Source organism: Ailuropoda melanoleuca, chromosome 4 (assembly GCF_002007445.2).
Source record: "Ailuropoda melanoleuca isolate Jingjing chromosome 4, ASM200744v2, whole genome shotgun sequence".
Taxonomy (NCBI): Eukaryota; Metazoa; Chordata; class Mammalia; order Carnivora; family Ursidae; genus Ailuropoda; species Ailuropoda melanoleuca.
In genome coordinates, this window is record NC_048221.1 from 100,502,459 (window position 1) to 100,522,303 (window position 19,845).

A 19,845-nucleotide genomic window follows, 5' to 3' on the forward strand; every position below is an offset into this window, starting at 1 on the left:
GTGTCTTACGGCATCACAAATTTATTATCTTATGGTTCTGGGGTCATAAGTCCTAAGGTCAAGGTGTTGACAGAGCTGCATTCCTTGTGGAATCTCTGGCAGTAAGTGCATGTCCTTGTCTTTTGCATCTTCTGAAGTCCACTTGCCTTCTTTTACCCCTTCCCCCATATTCAAAGCCAGCAATGTAGCAGCTTCCATTCTCTCTCTGACTCTGACTTTTTCTTCTGTCCTCACATCTCCCCATAGCTTCCTCTTAGAAGGACCTTATGATTATATTGGGCCCACTGAAATACTCCAAAATAATCTCATCTCAAGATTCTTAACCAAATCACAGCCATTTTAGATAACATAGTCACAGTTTCCAGGGATTAGGACATGGACAACTTTGGGGGTTATTATTCAGGTCAGCATAGCCTGCCCTCTGCCCCCACCCCCAAATTCATATCCTTCCTACATGGAAAACCCATTCACCACATCCCCAGATTCCCCAACATCTCAACCTATTATAGAATCATTTCAAGTCCAAAATCTCATCAAAATTTCCTCAGCTTAAAAATTCCAAATCTCATCATCTAAATCATCTGTAGTAGGTATGGGTAAGGTTCTGGTTATAATCCATTCTTGAACAAAATTCTTGTCCATCCGTTATCTGTGAAACTAGAAAACAATATGTATATGCTCCCCAAATGCATTGGTGCCACAGGCATAAGAAAATGGGTACAGATATTCCCATTGAAAAGAGAGGAAGTGGAAGGGAAAAAAGGATTATCAACCTCAAGCAATTTAGAAATCCAGCTGGGCAAATTCCCTTAGACTTGAAAGCTTGGGAACAACTGGCAGTGTTTCTACTGATTTGACATTCTTTTTTTTTTTTTTTTAAGATTTTATTTATTTATTTGAGAGAGAGAGAGAGAGAGAGACAGAGATAGTGAGAGAGAGCACAAGCAGGAAAGAGGGAGAAGCAGTCTCCCTGCTCATCAGGGAGTCTGGCGCAGTGCTCCATCCCAGGACCCCGGGATCATGACCTGAGCTGAGGGCAGACGCTTAACTGACTGAGCCACGCAGTCTCATTCCTAAGAAATTTTTGTTTTTCCCCTGTACGTCTCTGGGATTCACTCTATTAGAGAAGAGGCTACTTCACAGAACATTCCCAGATAATCCCATCTCCATTTTTGGCCTCCGCGGAAGTGGTCAAAGCCATCCATGAAACACATGCCTAATCTTTTAAAAGAAGCACTCTGTATGACTGAATACTCTGAGCTTTCAGTCCTTCCAAGGCACAGCCAAAGGTTATCTAGACATACAATTGGCTTTCTCTCCAGAGTATGCTTTCCTGAAAGTGAGTTTTCTAATTTTAGTGCCTTTGCAATTTACATAGGCTGAGAATTGTCCAAATCATCACGTCCTGGTTTCTTTTAGCTTAACAGTTCTCCTCTCAATTTATTTCTTTCTTCTCACATTTTACTATAAGCAGGAAGAAGAAACCAGGGCACTCCTTCAACACTGTGCTTAGAACACTCCTTGACGGAATATCCAAGTTCATCCTGTACAATTCTGATTTCTACATGACTGTAAGACAATTATTCATCCAAACTTTCTGTCACTCTTTCTTCCATTTCCCAGTAACATGTTCTTCATTTTTTTCTCAGCCTTCCCTAGCATCTCCTTTAACACCTGTGTTTCTGCAGTCTTTTTGTAATGATTAGATATCCTCTCAGATGACAGAGGCTTTCTCTACCACACTCCTCACTTCATTCTGAGTCCTTGCAGGCAAGGCCTTTATTATCCCTGTTTTTACTAACAGTCAGCTCAAGGCAATCGTGAATTTTTCTATTAAAATTCTTTAAATTTTTCTAACATCTGTCTCTTACCAATTCCAAAGCCACTTCCACATTTTTAGGTGTTATAGCAGCATCCTACTCCCCAGAACTAAAATCTGTATGTTTCCAAAAGCCACTATCACAAATTACCATAACCAGAGTAGCTTTAAACAATGCAGATTTATTATTCTATAGTTTCAGAGGTCAGAACTCCTAAAAATCAAGGTGTTGGTAGGGCTGTGTTTCTTAAGGAGGACATTCCTTTCCTTTTTCAGCATCTGGTGTGCACCTGCATTTCTTGGTTGTGGTGCTTTCATCCTTGTTTAAAGCCGGCAGCATCCCACCTTCACATCCCTCTCTCTCTGACTTCAGCTTCCACCATCACACCTCCTCCTCTTACTCAAATTCTCCGGCTTCTCTCTTGTGAGGACACTTGTGATGACATTGAAGCCACCCAGATATTCTAAGATAATCTCTCTGTCTTGAGATCTTTAATCACATCTGCAAAGTCCCTTTGTTTCTGAAGATAACACAGTCACAGTTTTCGGGTGTAGGAAGTAAATATCTTTGTGTGTAATCATTGAAACATTTCATTAGGTTTATGCACATTTTTCAGTTGATCATGATTCGTGTTAGCCCTATGAAAATTTCTTCGAAAAACACTTATTACTGATAGGTTCTTAGATATGGGAGTATGTTGGCTACTCAGATTATGGTCTGTAGACTAAGGCCTCTGCATGAATTGTTTGTTATTGGTCTGTAGTAAGCACAGAAATTGAGACTAAGTGCTTTTAAATTTTTATGACCATTTTACAGAATAATTTTATGTCTGTTGAATCGAATAATTTTAGACTTGTATTTTTTATCTTTTTAAATTTTTGAATCATTCATTTTGTTGAATTTTACAGTGCTTTGGTTTATGACGTATTGGAATAACAAAAATATGGCTTTTCATCTTAGATAGCTTGAGAAAGACTGGCTTAGGAGATATTTTGTAGTCAGGTCAATCTGGTCTGAAATGTAGTTCCTTCAGCCTAGTTAAAAGCAGACTGCCTTTTTCTAGCCTCAGAATTTTACTTTCAGATTACATATCAATATATTTAATCCTTATCTTACAGATTAAATGAAACACAATAATTAAAACACAAAAACTGGTATAAAGTAAATGTTGATTAAATGTAGCTTCCATTTTTCTGTTTTTAATGACTATGTATTCAGGCTTGTGTTAGCCATTATCCAACACTGTATAAGTCAAGGAGAAGGATATAAGTGAATCTGGGATGGGAAAAAAAAATATTACACACAAACTGTCTTTTATTTTTTAAAATTTTCATGTATTTATATTTTGTCCTTATATTTGTCTTATCTAAAGAATAGCATATCGAAGATGACAATTAAAAATTATTCTTTTCCATATCTTTCAGTCTAATTACCTAAATGCTATCAGATAAAGGCAATGCATTAAAAACTTTTATGAAAAGTTGGGGCAGTTAAATGTCTAGTTCATATTTATTCATTTAATACAGTAGAATACGTAAAGCTCTTCTTGAATTTCACACTGTGACTTAACACTATTATGGCTCTGCTATCGAGACTAAGCATTCCCTCCCCTAGAATAAAGCCTTAATGATTGGACTTATGTGATTGTTGACCTTTGAAGAGCATATGAATCAGAAAGGAGAGATAAGAAAATACTGAATATAAACTCCGTGTTCAACATTTTTTAAAAAAGATGGAACTGAGAAAGAAAACTAAATCAAGGCCTATTTGTGTCATATACACACACACACATGCACACACACACACCCCATTATGAATTGAATAAAGTTCATAGTGGTATTGAGTGATGCAATATGCCCGTAACCATCCTAGTTTTTCTGATAAGGATAGATAAGTAATAAAACAACTACCAGAAATGAAGGGTTCTCAGTAAAATTCATTCGCCGTCATAAGAAAAGTGACATTAGGAATTTACTGTTGATAAGTATTTAAAATATCTGACAAAACGATCTCACTTCTATCATAATGTATATGAGGTTGCATATTTATCTTACAATGTCGAAATGACAAGATCCTTTTAGAATTTTTACATTATGGAAATCATGAAATTTCAAACGTGAAAGGATATATCTTAGAAAGTTTAGTCCTTGAACAAGATGCCCAAATTTTTTATAAATTCCAAAAAGTAAAAATTTTTAATAGGCTGCATCCTGTGATATTGTTTTATTAGAAAATTAAAATGACTAGGCAATTTTATTAGAAAACTAAAACATAATATATTCAAAATTAAGAAACACTCTTAGATAACTCTTAGAACCAAAAGGAAATGTGAAGTATGCATGAGCTAATAAAAAAGATGGTGTCTTCTTAACAAAATATACACACCCAATAAAAGCTATGCTCAGTACAAAATTTTTGCTTTAAATGCCTTTTTTATTAACAAAAAAGAAAAAAGAAAAATAAACTAAGTGTTCATCCCAAGAAATTAGAAAAAGAACATCAAAAGAAACTAGAACAGAATTTAATTAACAAAGGAGACTGGAAACAGTAAAATAGAATACAAAAGTTAGAGTGATTAAATAAATTCCAAATTTGATTCTTCTCTGAAATGGCCAATAAAAATCCCTCAACACACAAATTATGGAAAATATATAAAGAAAAAAATATATAGGATTATGAATGAGAAAGCACAAATAATTCCAGGAACAGAGAGGTTAAAAGAAGCATAGTCGATTATTACGTGCAACTCCACTCTGATGAAACATGCAAATCTACAGGAAGGGAATAAGTTCCTAGAAAAATTTAAATTACCACAGTATATCCAGAAGGAAATGGAAAACTGGAATAAGCCACATAAATATTAGAAGGCTGCTTAAAGATCTGTTATCAAAAAGCACCAGAACAAAAGGATACATAGCTAGATATTATTAGATATTTAAAGAACTGATAATCACAGAGTTATTTAAACTACCATTTCAACTATAGAAAAAGATAAAGAACTCCTCAATCATTGTTTGAAGAATCATAATTTTATTAAAAATTCAAGATATTTTAAAATAACATTTTTTTTTACAAAAAGACAATGATGGTTCTATATCATTTCTGAGTTTAAATGCAACAAAAAACACCAAAAACAAAAAAAATCATAAAATATAGTATTGCAGCGGTATATTCAGTATACCATGCAGCGGTATATTCAAAGATCAGTATATATATAACAAAATAGGAAACATTTAAGAAATATAATGATAGTCTATTATGAGGAAATAAATAAAAGTATTTCAGTAGCTCAATTGATTATACCATTAGATGCTAAAAAGACATTTGATAGAGTTTTGCACTTATTTCTACCAAAAAGTCTAAATAGGAATGGTATCAAACTTTTAAAATAAAGGAATGCATCATGTAAACATAGGAATGGGACAGAAAAAACACTTTTTATGATATTATAATTAAAATTAATACGAGAATGGGGTTAGGTGGCGAGATAGAAGATAAACATAAAAAAATAAAGTTCCCATTTGTTTTAAGCAGTTAGAAATCAAAACAGGAAAATATTCTCTTTAACTGAAAAATGTATAAGAACAATTATTTTTCCTATATAAAATGCATATTAATTTTATAGTTATTTAATGTGAAAATTTGTAATTACTTGTACATCACTGAAGTACAGGATATATATGCACAAGCTTTGAAGTCAAGGAGGCTTGATTATAAATACAGTATTCCCAGTGATAACTTGAATATGTTACTTAATGTGTCATGAAATGTAAATTATAGATAATAATGATTTGTACCCCATAGGATTATTGAAGGGATACATGAGATGGTTCATTAAAGTGATTGATGAAATGTCTGATGTTATTCTGATACAGGTTTGCTCTTAATGCTGTGCTCTTCACTACCTGGTAGTAATGGCTTTCCAGTTATTAGAGAATGGGTGCCATGTATAAAGTAAGATTCATTATATATTTTCTTTAGAAAAATATTTAATGCGGGTTTAGAAAAGAATAAATTGTGTTTTACATTTAATCAAAGATTACTAAAACAGGAACCTCTAAAGTTATTGGGAATTCAACTTTAGCAAGCTAATGAAACTCAGCCCATTACAATAGGATAGAATGGAATTTGCTCGAATTTAGTTCCTTATTTCCTTTTAGAAAGATAAATCTGCAACTTAAATAACAATAAGTGTCTGAAAAAAAGAATACCACTGATGTTTAATGAGCTGTTCTAAATAGGTGTGATGGGGAAAGACCTTACTAAGAAGAGGACCTTTCTTTAATCATTTCCAGTATTATTTTAAGTAATGTCTATGGGCCTCTTTTAGGTTAGGCTTTAGTGACTTCTATAGTTAGGTCCTTTAAAATTGTACTCAAAAATTAATTATTTCAAAAGCTAAATAATTAGAACTTCATACACTTAAAATATTGTTAAAAATTTAAATTTAATTTTATACTTTAAAAAAATACTTGATTTTCCTTCCTTTGATATTAAGATCTTAAAGGAGTCATCTGTGTGACTCACAACTGTAGTTAATTTCCTTGGTGCATTTAAAATTAGGAAATCATGAGGTTTAAATTTAAAATCAGGTGATTTAAACTGAAAATTATTCTAGAAATAAGCCGATACTCAGAAGTGAAGTAACTTCTAAGGCTTAAGCCAGTGTGTGCCTGTTTATGCTATCCCATACTCTGTCTTACAGTTTACAAGATAGAGTATTTTCTGTATGAATTCACCAAAAGAATGGAAGTATAAGATGAGATCTCATGGTACCCATCTGTCTAGAAAATATCATTATTGAGAACTAACTTAATTCATGGTTCATTCATAAGATTCAAAGATTAACATAGTTGGGTGGTTTCCATGGTGAAACTACAATGTTAAATAAATTGTGTACCTTTGTCAAAGGGTTGAAATTGTATAAAAGTAAAGGATGTGCTAAAAGCAAATGATGTCAACTCCATTAAGCTGGTTTATTTCTTTGATCAATGTTATATATAGCTTGGTTACTCTGTCTCCAAGTATTTTTCCTATTTTTATTGTTTAATATTTTCATACCAATCCCATTTTAATTTTTGAATGCTGTTTTCCTTGTCTGAAAACATGCTTTTGTTTATCTGCCTTTAATAGAAGTTTCTGTGAATGAATGAACTACACAAAATACCATAACTTTTTATTTAAAAATCTCTTTATTTTATACTAAAAATAGGATTTGAAAAGAAATAATATGGTTATGATTTAGAAGATTACTTATCACACATATAAATACTTAATTGAAAGACTATAAATTATTTTTGTTGTTTTGCAAATATTGTTTCATCCCCTAATATTACCATTTTTTAAATTGCTGCATTTTTGTTTTGTTTTGTTCTGTTTGTTTGTTTTAGATACATATACCTACAGTAGTTATTTTATGGGAAATAATTCTTTGAGTTGAGTTTTTATGGTAGATTCTTTGGTAGTTATTGTGTTTGCCACTTCTAAAATAGGAGTTTAATTGACTAGTACATTGTCTGGGATTAGATTAATTTCTGTTTTGGGATTATGTTCAAAATTTTGATGTCTGCTACCAGATGGGAAGGATGCTCTTTTTGTTTTATGGCCAGCTGTGTTGGCCATGTTTTGAAACTTGAGTAATGTATGGAGCCCTTTCAAACAAAAAACAAAAAAAAGACAAAATTTTCCCAAATCCTAGAATGGCCTTAAAGTAGTAAAATGTAGAATTATGTATGCACATATGTTTATTCATAAAGAAAATTACAAAATAAGTGCCAAAACCACAAAAACAAAAACTGAAATTAACATTAATTTGATGGATGATGTTACATCATTGCATATGATGTAAATGATTATGTGACTACTCTAGCTCTGGGTCTTTTGTATTTGGCAGACACTCACTACCATGTACCATGTGATGTGTCAATTCTCCCCCTACCTTTAGAATCAACTACTGCAAATCAGAATTATTGTGTGCACCTTGGAATCATTTCACCTCTGTTTAGCATAAACATAGTCACAGTTAACATGCAACATCTGCCTCTATTTCCTTCTCGTTAGCCTAGGACAACAGAAGTTAAGTAATATGATAATATATGGTTTTAGAATACAAGCAAACTATATTAACAATGATGCAACTAACTTCTCTCAAAATATTTCCTTTCAGTAATTTCTGACTTAAACACAATTATTATTTTATGAATGCTAGTAAGAGAAATTTTATTTAATAGAGGATAAAAGAGAAGTCCTAAGGTGTGATGAAATGAGTGCTCTACATGCTACCTCAGGTTATTAATTTCTTATTCTCCATGAGAAAGGGGGTTTTGGAGATTTTCCCTCACACTTTATTAAACTCACCAATCCTGATTTCTTGGGCCCTGCTCATAGGAATGGTTCAAGCTGCTGAACTAAATTTTCTAAATTACTTTTATGAGAGTTTTGTCATTGCTTTGGACAGTTTTTACTGCTCTTGTTTTAGTTGGAGCTCTTCTCCATTAGCACAGAGCTAACCATAGATAATCTAGAGCCTCTAAGGAGAAAAAGGAGGGAAATCCTAATGTTTCTTGAGTAGTTACTATGTATCTGATACTATCTTAGATATTTCCAGAAGTTTTCATTACTCCTTGGTTCAGCTTGTTGGAATCAATATTATTTCCCCCATTTTATAGATGAAAAAGAGAGAGACTTAGACCACATAATAAAAGGCCTAGGGTGAATTAGACTGAATATATCTGCTGCTCCCAAGGTAATCATAGGCTGAAAATACTGAATTGGCAAGTTGCTAGTGCATCAACCACAGAGAACTAACAGAGTGAAATGGGAAGAGAGTAAAGGATTAAAATGAAGGTGGGGGAGGAATGAACTCCCAACATTAAAACAGAGGAATGGGGTAGAAAAAGAGAGGTAAACCATAAAACAAATTCTTTATTTTTTTTTTAAGATTTTGTTTATTTATTTATTTGAGAGAGAGAGCAAGAGAGAGAGCATGAGAGGGGGGAGGGTCAGAGGGAGGAGTAGGCTCCCCGCTGAGCAGGGAGCTTGATACGGGACTCAGGGACTCAATCTTGGGACTCCAGGATCATGACTTGAGCTGAAGGCAGTTGCTTAACCAACTCAGCCACCCCGGTGCCCATAAAACAGACTTTTAACTATTAAGTACAAGCTGAGGGTTGTTGGAGGTGAGATAGGTGGGGGGATGAGTTAAATGGTTAAATGGGTGGTGGGGATTAAGAAGGGTACTTGTGATGAGCATTGGGTGTTATATGTAAGTGATGAATCACTACACCTTATGTTAACTAACTGGAATTTAAGTAAAAACTTGAAATAAACAAATAAACAAAAAAGAGGAAAAGAAGCAAGGCAAAGAGAACTGAATATATTCATACTGTCAAGACTTAGTTTCTTTTCTTGTTTGCATCACCTAATTCTTGCCCACACCAGATATTTGTTGAAATGCAAACATGAGGTAAACAAATTCCTTAACATTCAAATGAGTAAGTTAAACTAAAAACCGGTTTTCCTTATTAAGTGGTTAATGCATGTGAATTCTCAAACTTAGCAGTAACTTTTCTTTTATTCTGTTTGGCAGTAAACTCAAACCTTAGAATATTTTTTCTCTTGCACTTTCCATTTCAGTGAACAGCAACTATTTAACTCTTTTTTTTTTTAATGGAAATGGGAAGAGAAGTATTTTTTTTTTAATATTTTATTTATTTATTTGACAGAGATAGAGACAGCCAGCAAGAGAGGGAACACAAGCAGGGGGAGTGGGAGAGGAAGAAGCAGGCTCATAGCAGAGGAGCCTGATGTGGGGCTCGATCCCATAACGCCAGGATCACGCCCTGAGCCGAAGGCAGACGCTTAACCGCTGTGCCACCCAGGCGCCCCACAGCAACTATTTTAAATGGGAAAATGTTATTTAAAACTAAATTTAAAAATTAATGTCAGAAAAAAATAATGGTTTTTTTATGTGCTTGATACTGGACAATTAACAAAATCTTATGCATACTAATTAAAAAATTTCAAGCAAGAAATTGTAGGAGGTTAGCTAACAAAATTTCTCATAACTACCTTGGACAATATAGAATACTTATCTGAGCTGGCAACCAAAGAATCCACTCCAACAAACATGAGAATGCCTACAAAATGACAGAATTGCATCTACTCAGGAAGCCCTGAACTAACAAACTAATTAAAGCTTGTCAGAGATCTGAGATTAAGCGTTGGAGCATGGCAACACACCTGCTTTTCTGTTTCTTGTCATCCTTTTAAAAGTACAAAAGATATGCTTTGATTTCACATAATTAAGAAGGAAGGAAGGCCAGGAAAAGTCATAGGAAATCTAGCCACTTATTTTTCTTTCATTTTGACATAACTCTGAGTCCTTCTGTAACTCGGCTGTCCTGGTTGCATGGCTATGCCCTCTCATTCTGTGCTTTATCTTGTTTTCCTACCTCAGCTTTAAACATTTGTGTTTTTCAGGGCTTAGACTTAGGACTCCTCTTTTCTTTTTTTCTGCATTTTTCATCCAGTTGATTCTACCCATCCTTATGACCTTAAGTATTGTCAATATACTGACAACACTCAAATTTGTATCTTCACCCTACATCTCTTCACTGAGCCCTCATCTCACACCTAAGAATTCTCCTTGGTTTCTCTTTTCTCTGATATCCTCTCCTCTCTTCATCTCTGCTGCTGAAGTCCTGGTTCTAAACCTTTCTAAGTCCTTTCACACCAATAACCAACATGGTCACTTGCTAAATAATCCACCAATCCCACTTTTGCTCACTTCCTATACATTCTCTAAATAGCAATCAGAATGATCATTGGAAACAATGTATAATTTTATCATATCATTTTCCTGTTTAAGACTGTGCAATTAGGAAGCTTGCTGTTGCCAAGCAGAGGAAATCTTCCTTCTTGCTAGACCATGCAAGCTATGATGAGTGGTACAGGACCCCTACAGAACATGGCAGGATCCTAAACTCACCTCATAGATACACTTAGGCAACACCTGCATCAGTGTAAATAACCCAGAAAGAGACTGGCAGTACAGACTTTCCACAGCTAAACACAGAGAAGAAGCCGCATCAGAGAGGGTAGGAAGGGCAAAGACCATCCAGAACCAGCTGACCCATGAAACTGTCCACAGGAGGGAGGGCCGGTGCAAGCACAGAGAAAGGAGAGGAGCAGACACTATACCAAGCACCCCAGGCATGGGGGACCCACATTGGGAAGGCAAATCCCCATAACATTTGGCTTTGAAAGCCAGAGGGGCTTAGCATTCATTGGCCTTAACACATGAAACTTTAAAAATCAGGGGCTTGGCTCTGGGATAGCCAGAGGACATTAGGAAACTAAGTGCCTGCCTTTAAAGAGACAGCTTAACAAAGAGTGCTGCTGAGACACGGAATAAAGCAACAGTTTGAAAAATGCCTGGGATATATGGAAAGAAGATTTATTTACTAATCTCAGAACATGTGCTGGAAAAGTAGCAATCTTTAGGAGTCTTCTCCAAGAACAAAAGAACTGGAAGTTAACATTTCCCTCCCTCATCCCCCAGCCTAGATATAGAACCAGCTGCAGGAATCATTGCAGCACAAACACTCTCCACGTAGCTTGGTAACAGTGTGCCCTGCCCCTGCACTCTCCTGTGAACCCACCCTGTCCTTCCAACCCAGCCTCCACACGAGTTCTCCAAAGCGGAGCCATAACCTTGGCATTGTGCAAGAAGCCCTGACAGGCGCCAGCACTACCCCAAAGTGACTCCTACCATCACATACACATCAGTTTGACTGCAGCCCCAGCAGTGTGTTGGGGGCAGACATCTGGTCTGACTACAGGCCCTGCCCACCAACAAACGCTTCCCAGGGGACAACATAGGGAGAGCACCGCACAGTTCAATGCAGCTCTAGCACCTGCATGGTCTGACCCAACTCAAGCCCAAGGTGGCCCCAGACTGGCTTACTAACAGCACAGGGGCCATACCCTGCCCACAAGTGGCAAAGAAAGCCACTGCAGACAACTAGACAGAAGGCAAATGTGGCTGAATCACAACAGCATGTGGCACATGCAACAGACATAGGAGACATCCCTGAAGCACCAGGTTCTGGTGAACTGGGGACATTGCGCTACGGGACACCACAGGACCTCTTCTTCATAAGGCCACTACTTTCAAGAGCAGGACAGTAGCTGACTTTCCTAACACACATGAACAGACACAGAGTTACACAAAATGAGGAGACAGAGGGTTATATCCCAAATGAAAGAACAAGACAAAATCACAGCAAGAGAACTAAGCAAAATGGACATAAGTAATATGATTGTAGAGAATTCAAAGTAATGATCATAAAAATACTCACTGGACTTGAAGAAAGAGTGGAGGTTCTCAGTGAGACCTTCAACAAAGAGAGAACTTAAAAAAGAACCAATCAGAGATGAAGAACTCAATAACTGAAATTAAAAATATACTAAAGGGAATAAGCAGTAGACTAGAAGAAGCAGAACAAATAAGCAACCTGGCAAACAGAATAATGGAAAGCAATCAAGCTGAACAGGAGAAAGAAAAAAAAGATTAATAAAACATGAAAATAGATAAAGGGAACTTGGTGACCATCAAATGAACAACATTCACCTTATAGGGATCCCAGATGGAGAGGAGAGAGAAAGGGGGCAGAAAATTTATTTGCCAGTAAGTGATAGGTAAAAACTTCCCTAATCTAGAGAAGTAAACAGAAACCCAGATCCAGGAGATACAGAGAGTCCCCAACAAAATCAACCTAAGGAGGTCTACAGCAAGACATATAGTTTTTACATGGCAAAAATTACCAATAAAGAGAGAATTTTAAAAGCAGCAAGAGAAAACTGTACATACAAGGGAAACCTCATTAGGCTATCAGCTGAATTTTCAGCAGAAACTTTGCAGGCCAGAAGAAAGTGGCATGATAGACTAAGAGTGTTGAAAGAAAAAAAAAAACAACAACCTGCAGCCAAGAATACTCTATCCAGCAAAATTATGATTCAGAATAGAAAGAGAGATAAAGAGTTTCCCAGACAATGAAAAGTTAAAGGAATCCATAACCACTAAACCAGCCTTACAAGAAATCTTAAATAGGACTCTTTGAATGGAATGGAAAGACCATAAACAGGACTAAGAAAAGTAGAAGCACAGAGGTGGTAAAATTAAGTATATCTAAAAAAGGCAGTCTAGAGATTTATAAAATAAAAGGATGTAAAGTATGACAGTATATACCTCAAATGTGTGTGAGGCAGACAGGAGTAAAAATTTAGTGTTTTTAGAATGGGTTCAAACTTAAGTGACTGTCAATGTAGACTGTTATATGTTTAAGATTTTATATAGAAACCTAATGGTCCTCACAAATCAAAAAACAAGTAATAGATATGCAAAAAATAAAGAAAAGAAATCCCAGTCCATTATTAAAGAAAGCCAGCAAACCATAGAGGAGAGAGAGCAAGAGAAGAAAGGAACAGAGAAGAACTACAAAAACAACTGTAAAATAAGTAACAAATGGCCATAAGTACATAACTATCAATAATTACTGTGAATGGAATTAGACTAAATGCTCCAACCAAAACACATAGGGTGATGGAACGGATTAAAAAAAAAAAAGACCTATCAATATGCTGCCTACAAGAGGATCATGTCAGACCTAAAGACACGCAGGTTGAAAGTGAAGAAATGGGGTGCCTGGGTGGCTCAGTTGGTTAAGCATCTGACTCTTGGTTTCAGCTCAGGTCTTGATCTCAGGGTCATGAGATCAAGCCCTTCATTGGGCTCTGCACTCAGCGCAGAGTCGCTTGAGATTCTCTCTCTCTCCCTTTTCTCCTCCCCCTACTCATGCACTCTCTTTCTCTCAAACAAAATAAATAAAATCTTTAAAGAAAAAAAGAAAGTGAAGAAATGGAAAACATTTATCGTGCAAATGGAATTTGCAAAAGAATTCCATGATAGCAATACTTATATTGGACAAAATAGACTTTAAAACAGATACTGTAACGAGAGACAAAGAAGAACACTACATAATCATAAAGGACATAGTCCAACAAGAAGATATAACAATTGTAAGTATTTATGCACCCAAAATGGGAACACCCAAATACATAAAGCAGCTATTAACAAACCTAAAGGAAGTAATCAATAGTAATACAATAATAGTAGGAGACTTTAACACCCCACTTACATCAATGGATAGATCACCCAAACAAAAAATCAAAAGGAAACAGTGGCTCTGAGTGACACATTGGACCAGATGGATCTAACAGATACCTTTAGAGCATTCCATCCTAAAACAACAGAATACACTTTCTTTTGAAGTGTACATGGAACACTCTTCAGAACAGATCACATATACGGCCATAAAACAGATCTCAAAAAATTCAAAAACATTGAAATCATACTATACATCATCTCTGATCACAATGCTGTAAATCTAGAAAACAGCCACAAGGAAAAATCTGGAAGGAACACAAATACACAGAGGTTAAATAACATGCTACTAAACAATGAGTGGGTCAGCCAAGATATCAAAGAGGAAATAAAAAAAATACATGGAGACAAAGGAAAATGAAAACACAGTGGTCCAAGATCTTTCAGATACAGCAAAAGCTCCTCTATAGAGGGAAGTTTATAACAATACAGGCATACCTCAAGAAACAAGAAAAATCTCAAACAACGTCACATTGCAACTGAAGGAGCTAGAAAAAGAACAAACAAAACCCAAAGCTAGTAAAAGGAAGAAGATAATGATTAGAGCAGAAATAAAAAAAAAATAGAAACAAAAGCATCAATAGAACAGATCAATGAAACCAGGAGTTGTTTCGTTGAAAAGATCAACAAAATTGATCAGCCTTTAGCCAGATTCACTAAAAAAAGAGAGGAAGAGAGAGAGAGAGAAAACTCAAATAAGCAAAACCAGAAACTAAAGAAGAGAAAAAACCGATACCACAGAAATACAAAGGATTATAAGAGATTTTATCAAAGATTTTATGCCAACAAATTGGACAACCTAAAAGAAATGGATAAATTTGTAGAAACATATAACCTCCCAAAACTTAATCAGGAAGAAATAGAAAATTTAAACAGATTGATTACCAACAATGAAATTGAATCAGTAATCAAGAAACTCCCAACAAACAAAAGTTCAGACAGCTTTACAGGTGAATTCTACTGAACATTTAAAAAAGAGTTAATACATGTTTTTTCAAACTATTCTAAAAAATAGAAGAGGAAGGAATGCTTCCAAATTCATTCTACTATACCAGCATTACCCTGATACCAAAACCAGATCAAGACATTACAAAAAAAGAGAATTACAGGCCAATATCTTTGATGAACATAGATACAAAATCTCAACAGAATATTAAGAAACTGAATCCAACAATACATTAAAAAAATCATTCACCACAATCAAGTGGGATTTTCTCCTGGGATACAAGTGTTGGTTTAATATTTGCAAATCAGGGGTTCCTGAGTGGCTCAGTCAGTTAAGTGTCTACCTTTGGTTCAGGTTGTGACTCCAGGGTCCTGGGATTGAGTCCTGCCTTGGGCTCCCTCCTCAGTGGGGAGTCTGCTTCTCTCTCTCCCTGTACTCCTCCCCCCTGCTCATGCTCTCTCTCTCAAATAAATAAATAAAATCTTTAAAAAAAATTGCAAATCAATCAACATGATACATCACATCAGCAATAGAAAGGATAAAAACCACATGATAATTTCAGTAGATGAAGAAAAAGTATTTGACAAAGTACAGCATCCACGCATCATAAAACCCTCAACAAAGTTGTGTTCGAGGAAACATAACTCAACACAATAAAGGTCATGTATGAAAAACCCAAGTTAGCATCATACTCAATGGTAAATAAGTGAGAGCTTTTCCTCTGAGATCAGAAACAAGACAAGGATGTCTACTTTACCACTTTTATTCAATAGTAGTGGAAGTCCTAGTCACAGGAATTGGATGAGAGAAAGAACTGTAAGGCATCAACATTGGTAAGGAAGAAGTAAAACTTTCACTGTTTGCAGATGACATGATACTATAGGTAAAAAAACTCCAAGGACTCCACAAAGTAAATACTAGAACTAATAAATTCAGTAGAGTTACAGGACATAAAATCAATATACAGAAATCTGTTGCATTTCTATGCACTAATAATGAAGTCGCAGAAAGGGAACTTTAAAAAAAATATCCCATTTGTAGTTGCACCAAAAATCATAAAATACCTAGAAATAAACTTTACTATGGTGGTGAAAGATCTGTACTCTGAAAGCTATAAAACACTAATGAAAGAAATTGAAGGTGACACAAACAAATGGAAAGGTATTCCATGCTCATGGTTTGGAAGAAGAAATATTGTTAAAATGTCCATACTACAGGGGAACCTGGATGGCTCAATCTTTAAGCATCTGCCTTGGGCTCAGGTCATGATCCCTGCGTTCTGGGATCAAGCCCTGCATCGGGCTCCCTGCTTGGCAGGAAGCCTGCTTCTCCCTCTCCCACTCCCCCTGCTGTGTTCCCTCTCGCTGCCTCTCTCTGTCAAATAAACAAATGAAATCTTTAAAAAAAAAAAAGTCTGTACTACACAAAGCAATCTACACGTTCAGTGCAATCTTTGTCAAAATACCAGCAGCATTTTTCACGGAACTAGAACAAATAATCCTAAAATTTATACGGAACAAAAGATCCCCAATAGTCAAAGCAATCTTGAAAAAGAAGAACAAAGCTGATGGTATCACAATGCTAGTTTTCAGGATATACTACAAAGCTATAATAATAAAAACAGTATGTCACTGGCACAAAAATAGACCCATAAATCAATGGAATAGAGTACTGAGCTCAGAAGTAAACCCATGATTATATGGTCAATTAATTTACAACAAAGGAGGCAAGAATATACAATGGGAAAAAAACAGTCTCTTCAACAAATGGTGCTGGGAAACCTGCATGGCTCTGTGTAAAAGAATGCAACCGGACCACTTTCTCACAGCATACGTGAAAATGGACTGAACATGGTTTAAAGACTTAAATGTGGACCTGAAACCATAAAAATCCTAGAAGAGAGCAGAGTAATTTCTCTGACATTGACCATAATAACATTTTTCTAGATATGTCTCCTGAGACAAGGGAAGCAAAAGCGAAAATAAACTATTGGGACTACATCAAAATAAAAAGCTTCTGCACATTGAAGGAGACAATTAACAAAACTAAACGACAATCTACTGAATGGGAGAAGATATTTTCAAATATCAAATATCTAAAATATATAAAGTACTAATACAACTCAACACCAACTGCCCCCACAAATAATCCAATTAAAAAAATGGAAGACATTTCATTTCATTTCATTTCTTCAAAGAAGACATTTAAATGGACAACAGACACAATAAAAGATGCTCATCACCACTAATCATCAGAGAAACACAAATCAAATCCACAATGAGGTATCATCTCTCACCTGTCAGAATAGCTAAAATCAAAAACACATGAAACAAGTGTTGTTGAGGATGTGTAGAAAAAGTAACCCTTGTGTACTCTTGGTAGGAATGCAGACTGGGGAAACTACTGTAGAAAACAGTATGGAGATTTCTCAAATAACTTAAAATAGAATTACCATATGATCCATATTTACTCAAAGAATACAAAAACTGATTGAAAAAGATATATATTTATTGCAGCATTATTTATAGTAGCCAAAATATGGCAAAATCTGGCAGCAAACCCATGTGTTCATCAATAGATAAATAGATTAAGAAGTGGTATATATATATTCAATGGAATATCACTCATCCATAAAAAAGAGTGAAATTTTGCTATTTGTAACAACATGGATGGAGCTAGAGAATATAATAAGTGAAATAAGTCAGAGAAAGAGAAATGTCATATAATTCCACTCATAGGTGCAATTTAAGAAACAAAACAAGCAGCAAAAAGAGACAAACAGAAATCAGACTCTTAAATATAGATAACAAACTGATGGTTATCTGAAGGAAGGTGGGTAGAGGGATGGATGAAATAGATGAATGGGATTGAGAGTACAGTTAATCGTGATGAACATGAGTAATGTATAGAATTGTCAAAATACTATACACTTGAAAGTAATCTAACACTGTATGTTAAGTATACAGGAATTCTAAAAATAAAGAAATTAATTAAAAAAAAGACTAATTGTTTTTATTGCATTTTAGGATAAAATTGAGACTCTTAACCATATCCTGATTTGTCTGCTGATATTGTCATCTAGTGCTGGGTCCCTTTAAGCACTATATTCAAGCCACAGAGCTTTCCTTTCAGTTTCTTGGATGAACTGGGTTCTCCCTGACCTCAGGGCCTTCTCACATGCTTCTCTTTCTGCATAGGATGGTGCTGCTCTTTTAATGCTATTACTGGCTCCATTGCATATTTCAGCTCCTATGTTATCACTTTCCTGACTACTCTTTTTTTTTTTTTTTTTTTAAGTAAATGCCCTTTGCCCCATCTTCTCCATGCTTTACCTGTTTCTTTCTTTCGGAGCACTTATCACCATTTGTAATTGTATATGTATATTTCTGTGTATTTTGTCTGATTCCTCCAATAGGTCAAAAACTCCATGAGGATAGGGATGATGCCAGTCTTGTTCACAAATATATTCCCAGTATCTTGGGCATTTAAATATTTGTTGAATGATTAAATAAATACTCCTCCTTTAAAAAAAGTCCAGTTTGTATATTTCCTTTTTGCCTGACTCATTCTTCCAAAATTAGTTAGTAATAAGTAGTAATTATATGTTGCAGTAGTTTTTTTTATGAAAATGGTGTCAAAGACAATTGTTGTTATGGGATTTCAGGGATCAAAATATGTATTAGTTTTCTTTCTTTCTTTTTTTTTTTTTTAAGATTTTATTTATTTATTCAACAGAGATAGAGACAGCCAGCGAGAGAGGGAACACAAGCAGGGAGAGTGGGAGAGGAAGAAGCAGGCTCATAGCAGAAGAGCCTGATGTGGGGCTCAGATCCCATAACGCCGGGCATGCCATGAACCGAAGGCAGACGCTTAACCGCTGTGCCACCCAGGCGCCCCAAAATATGTATTAGTTTTCTGAAAGTGTATAACAGTGTTTTGATGCATAGTGACCAATAAGAAATAATATTTTTGCTTTCATATGCTGAAATCTGTAATATTTCATATTCATAATAAAAGGCATAGTATGCATACACAGTATATACATTGCATATATATATTTGTATATGTACATGTAGAGAAAATTAGTGTCTTTTCACATTGCCTATAAATAATCTGTATTTTCTTTAGAAAAATAATTTTGCTTGACCTGTGTTCAGTGAAACTATTCTTCTCAATTACCAGTGTTCAAAGGAATTTATGAGCTTTAATATAACGTTGGGCAAAAGGATCTTCATTAAAGTTTCTCAAAACATTATGAACTTCCTATTTGTTGAACTGTCATTGGATTATTGGTACCACACATAGCTATTATTACTCTTCTGCCACTCAGTTGACTACCCAGATATCCTTCCTTGATTGCTACCTGACCATGATTGCTAGATTTAATTAATAAAAATTCAGGACACCCAGGCATATTTGAACTTCAGATAAACAACAAATCATTGTGTACTGTAATATGGCCCATTTAATATTTGAGATACACTAAGAGTATTTGTTGTAATTATTGCGTAAGCTCTGGAGCAAGAATTGATTTCATTATGAATTTGTATGTTCTAGATAATGCCAAAATTAATATCGAAAATGAGTATGTTAGCAATGCAGGAAAGAATAAGCAAATATTGTCAACACTGTTTTTTAGAGAAATTTTTGACCCCTTCACTTTAAATTAAACAGGACTTCCTCATTTGTGTTTCTTTTTACTCCCATTCTTGTCACTCCTGCTTCGATTTCTATCCTCAATCCAGAAAGAACTGCTTTCAATTTCTGAAACTCCCTGGCGTCTCATTTTACATATGCTTGGAAATTCTCTTCTCTTTCTTTTGCCTTAGACTGGCTAGACTGGCTAGCACCTA

The 19,845-nt window shown here is 35.2% G+C and overlaps 1 protein-coding gene across 1 annotated transcript in view; it reads left to right on the plus strand.

Moving 5' to 3' along the window:
* The window catches only part of LOC105241995 (catenin alpha-2), a 355,800-nt gene that overhangs the window by 142,509 nt on the left and 193,446 nt on the right, over positions 1-19,845 (plus strand). The window lies entirely within an intron of this gene.